At 35.7% G+C, this 5,708-nt stretch overlaps 1 pseudogene; it reads right to left on the minus strand.

Annotated features, from left to right (window-relative positions):
* Positions 1–352: 352 nt before the first annotated feature.
* On the minus strand, positions 353–2,396 carry LOC125491147 (annotated as a pseudogene).
* Positions 2,397–5,708: the final 3,312 nt, after the last annotated feature.

A 5,708-nucleotide genomic window follows, 5' to 3' on the forward strand; every position in this document is an offset into this window, starting at 1 on the left:
TCGAGCTCAGATTGTGATAGATTACATTAGACATTTGTTGTAATGTGACCGCCACGTTCCGCTGTGCGGCCGAGACTGCTTGTTATTTAATTAATATTTAACATACGTGGATAACGCTGTGGGTTATACATTTTGTCATGTAACATATTTAAGATCATATATCTAAGTTTTAATGTATAACTGCTTGTTATCCCTTACAAATAAAATAAAATAAAATATTATTGTTATTATTCTGAGGCATGGGAGAACAAAGATATAAGCGCTGAAAAAAAAGTCTATACTGTACGTATTGATATAGCTATACATTTTACAGGAAAAGATTTTCATTTATTATATTAATGAAATCGTTGCAGTATCTGCTGTCCACATTTGGTTCTTGTGTGTGATGTATCAACGCTGATGCTACTTTAAAATTGATCATCATAGCGAGGTTAAAAAAACTCTTTTTATCCTGCCGTTCATGGTTTCAACTACACATCGACACATTTGTCAATTGCCTTGATATATTGGCATCAATGGTTGAAAGGTGCTCACACATTGTTCGATAGTTGGAATTGCATCCCGCAACCCCCGGTCCAAAATGAAGACATCATTAGGTCTAAAAATCCAATGCCATGGGTCGTCTTCGTTCTCCATAATATTTTTCAAAATTGTGGCGTCTGAGGTAGTGGCAGCAAAAGGACCTCTTACATCAAGGATGTAACCGTCTGCGCTAACAATCATGAATGGTTTCACTAGATTCTTATATTTATGTAGGCTCAACGACGTACCTAAGTACGTCGTTGAAATAAAAAGTTTGACCTTTTTTGTAAATAAATATATGTGCCGTCACATATCGTTATTGCGGTTAGGTTGTTACCGTAAATTGCATTTGGTATTGATAGATTTCTGCCAAAAATATTCTCAATTATCAAATGAATGTTGCGGAACGTAATCATTTTCCAAACAAGTTCTTGCGTCTCGTAAGTACCTATCTTCTTAGGGTTGATCTATGCATATTAAAGATTGCTGCTAAGCGAACATCGGGTTCTCCCGATCTAAGCTAGGAATCTAAGCAAGATAAATTCCCAAAGCTTTTGAAGGGGACTTTGAGATTTGACGCAGTGATGGTGTCTGATCTAATTTGGATCTAATATATTTAAAACTGCACCTTGTTGACACCTGTTCAATAGTGCAAGGTATCATCATCCATATCAAGTACAATTTCGAAGTCAATAATACTTTATTTGTCTAGTCCCCATTTGTATACAGGGTGTAGCAAAAAGGGTATATCAAGCGAAACCAGCATGTGCAGCATGTTATATCTAAGCCCGGGAAAGAAGTCAGAATCTCAAAATACGGTACTGTTTTTGAGTAATTAACGTCCAAAGTTTTACTCGAAAACTGGGTACCAACAACCCTGACGTGACACAGTGACCTACATATCAACGAGTGTCAATGACCTTATAAAATCACGTACCTATGGAAACCGATCCGTTCATTTTTAAATATTTTACTCTTAAAGCCCGCGCTACACTCGCGCCGCGAACGTCCGCAAAAGCGCGAAACGCGAGTTCACGCCGGTATTTATTTTTACTTGTCTCTAATATTACGTAAATAATAGACAGTGAAAAAAAAGACTTAGTAAAACAATTTTTTCTGCTTATTAAATTGGGTTCTGAAATCCGACGAAATAAAAATGCCGGAAACGGGAACGGGTCTTTGACTTACTGGCAACATCGTCGTTTATTTTCTCTATTTGCAACAATTCAACAATATGGCAACAGGTGAAAAATTGCTTTCTGTTTTTTTATGTTTACTACTAAATAATATTAATAGTAACTAATTTGAAAGTTCATAGTAATAATTATAATCGTGATTCAGTGCCGATTTAAACTTTAGCATAATTAAACAGAAACACTTGGAACTTACACAAGTCTGACCGATTTAACCTTTTTCTCGTGGTTCAAGTGTTTTGTTGTTTTTCGTGTTAAGTATTAATTCAAAACAGTTAGTATTGTGAAAGTGGTATGTGATTAATGTGATTATTTGAGGCTGCGGTGGTTCATCAGATGTCTGTGAAGAGTTGAAGATGTAGTGTTGTGTTTGTTGTGGAAAAGAATTGTTGTGAAAATGGATTGAACTAGGTATGTTTCTTTGATTGTATCCCAAGAATGTTCTTGTTGCAACGTTTCAAAACTAGGGAGGGAGGTATAACGTACAAATTCCAAACATACTCTTGTGTTTCTAATCAGTAATATTTCTAATTTGCGGCCTCCGATTTATCATATATCTTTGAGGTTATGTTTTTGTTTACAATAAACACGTCAGCTTTTGACGTAATGCTATCAGAACGTAGGGTTTCCAAAAACGATACAGAATAAAATATGGATTAAATTTTGTATGGGATGATAAAAATGTCGTGCGCCTGATTCCGACATCGAAAAGGTTATCTCCGGGATAAGTTGTTTGGACCCTTTTCGGCTTAATATACCAATTTTGCAACACCCTGTATATTGATGATATCTAACATTTGTTCACCACTGAAGTTTGTTCATAAGTGGGGTCTCCACTCCATTTGTCACCTGCCTCTCTAAACATTTTTTTGTGTCTGCAAACTCAAGCGGCTTTTGATGTCCTTTTTAAATTTCTCATTTGCAGTATCTTCGTCTTGTTCATGAGCTTTGTCATCTGGTCTCTGAGCTTTGGTTAAAAGTTTATTATAATTAATACTTTCGGCATTAAACGGGTAAATACCACAGCATTTAAAACCGCTTTTAATCGTCTCTGGCTTCAGGCTTCGATCAAAGCATTTTTGTAACCCTGTACAAAAATCTGCCCGCTTAAGTCTAGCATAATTATGCTGTACTCTAAAATCTTGCACTATAGCTCTCCAAGTGCCTCTAACAGCTCTGAATACGGCCACGTCTAAAGGCTGCAGAATGTGCGCATTGTATTGATGATATCTAACATTTGTTCACCACTGAAGTTTGTTCATAAGTGGGGTCTCCACTCCATTTGTCACCTGCCTCTCTAAACATTTTTTTGTGTCTGCAAACTCAAGCGGCTTTTGATGTCCTTTTTAAATTTCTCATTTGCAGTATCTTCATCTTGTTCATGAGCTTTGTCATCTGGTCTCTGAGCTTTAATTAAAAGTTTATTATAATTAATACTTTCGGCTATAAACGGGTAAATACCACAGCATTTAAAACCGCTTTTAATCGTCTCTGGCTTCAGGCTTCGATCAAAGCATTTTTGTAACTCTGTACAAAAATCTGCCCGCTTAAGTCTAGCATAATTATGCTGTACTCTAAAATCTTGCACTATAGCTCTCCAAGTGCCTTTAACAGCTCTGAATACGGCCACGTCTAAAGGCTGCAGAATGTGCGCATTAGGTAGAAGCGCCACTAGCATGATACCCTCTTCTTTACGGGGCAAATAAATGTGAGTAGAAGCCACGGATACAAAACATGTAATGTACTCGTAAAATGACTGCATAGTCGTCCAGCCCGAATCGGTGTGCCCAAGTCCCCACCATGATGGAACCGCCGCCGCCTGTAGTGTTTTTGGCATTCTTTTGTACGGAAAGAGGACCATGGGGAGAGCTACACTGCCATCGGCTGCGGCATTGACTAGAACAGTCAGACATTCTTTATCGTCGTTTCCGACACGGGTATTTATTTACCTACTGTTTTGCTGTCTTTTTTTACCAAGACTTGTTTTTCTTTTGGTCACAAAAAAACCCGGTCTCATCACAATTGAATATCCTCGTTTCGTCGTCGAGAATTTCCAGCATGTTGTTGTCTTCAAAATAATTATGGACTCGTTCCAATCATTGCTGCAGTGCTTCTTCCGTAATTTGATTCCTGCTCATGGGGAGGTTTTATAGGCACCTCAGGATTTGATTTTGGATGCCGACTCAGGAAACCTTCGGTTCCATTTATTTCCTGGCACCCCATCTTTAAATGGATAGGCCGGTTCAATCCTTCTGCTAGTTTTGCAACGGTGAGCAGTAACTGCTGTTTTCCCACTGGAAAGCCACATCTTCCCAGATAGTGAATTCAATCAATATTTTTTTCCTCAGTAAGAGTTAGCACGGGAGGTTTTCCGCTATTTTTATTGATGTAAAGTTGGTCTCTTTTGTTTCGTAAAGTGGACTCTGGTACATCATACTGCCTCGATGCTTCATGCACACTCATCCTCTGGCTTATAGAGACAAGTGCTTCTGTCACCTGGGCATCAGTGTAACATTTTCTTTTTTTCATATCCATTATATTAGTCTGAAAGAATATAAAAGCAGTGCAAATTTCATGGACAAACATAGGTCAATTTGCTCAATGATAACTAGCTCCTACGTGCCAACGCCACAGGTGCATTAACTTTTAGAGTTAGTAAAATTAAAACATAATAAACCAAACACTCATATGTAATAAATATAATATATTTTAAAAAAAACGGATTACAGTCCAACTATAAAGTTATTGATCGTCAGCTATTTCCTTACATTTAATAATAATTAAAAAAAATAAAAAACCGACTTCTAAAAACCACTAAAATGTAAGAAATAATTTAAGGTTTACACAAATTCTACTCGTATGTGACAGTACTAATATACCTAAGCAGGAACTGTTCTTTTTTGTTGTTGGTGCGGTGACAAAGTAATCTAAAGAAATATGGCACCAACTTCAAAAAAGAACAGTTCCTGCTTAGGTATATTTGTACTGTCACATACATACGAGTAGAATTTGTGTAAACCTTAAATTATTTCTTACATTTTAGTGGTTTTTTGAAGTCGGTTTTTTAATTTTTTTAATTATTACTTTATTTTATAGTTTTTAGTTTATTTTTACAATAATTTTCAATCAAAAGTAAGGTGCAAATGATACCAAAAAGTCCCACTAATCAATACGAATCATTCAAGCCTAAACACGAAGTAGTTGCTATATACTATATACAATGTCAACAGTCTGGTAAGAAATGCATTTTACAAGCTAAAGGTATTATACGGTATTCGGGACTATCTGACAGAAGAAGTTCGCAAGATCTTGACAGAGTCGCTGGTTCTTTCTCCCTTCAACTACTGCGATGTTGTATATGGACCTCGGCTATATGTGAAAACCGAGAGAGCAATAAATATATATATATATATATATATATATATATATATATTTATTCATATTAGATATAGTATTAGTATATTATATTAGTATAGATATAGTATATAAATTTAATTTTAAGTTTAATGTTTGCACATTATCATAATATTATAATTGTATTTGTTAAAGAGTGCAACATTAGGTTTACAAATAAGGTAATTGTACCTATATAAAATATTTATTAAACACGGAGCAGACTGGAAATCAGCGTTGTTCAGACGGATGTCTGACAACATGGCTGAGTCTGTTGCCATTTGCCTCAGATACATTATGTGTAGATATAGTTACTAAGGTGTTACTCTATTAAAAGAATTACATTATGTTAAATTGTAAGGTAAGGTTTAAGTACATCTTTAAAGTGTAAAATTCGTCTGTGGCAATAAAGATTATTTTCTTTCTTTCTTTCTCTCTATATACCGTTGAGGAGTTCCCCTGACTGCCTTCCGTTTCCATCATCAGATCAGCTCAAGGTCACCATCATATTTTTTTGTTATAAGAACTATATTTACGTTCTTAATTTCATTAGAATCGGTTAATATGTGCCCAAAATGGAAATTCATACCCTGTTTTTAC

This window comes from Plutella xylostella, chromosome Z (genome assembly GCF_932276165.1).
Source record: "Plutella xylostella chromosome Z, ilPluXylo3.1, whole genome shotgun sequence".
Classification (NCBI taxonomy): Eukaryota; Metazoa; Arthropoda; class Insecta; order Lepidoptera; family Plutellidae; genus Plutella; species Plutella xylostella.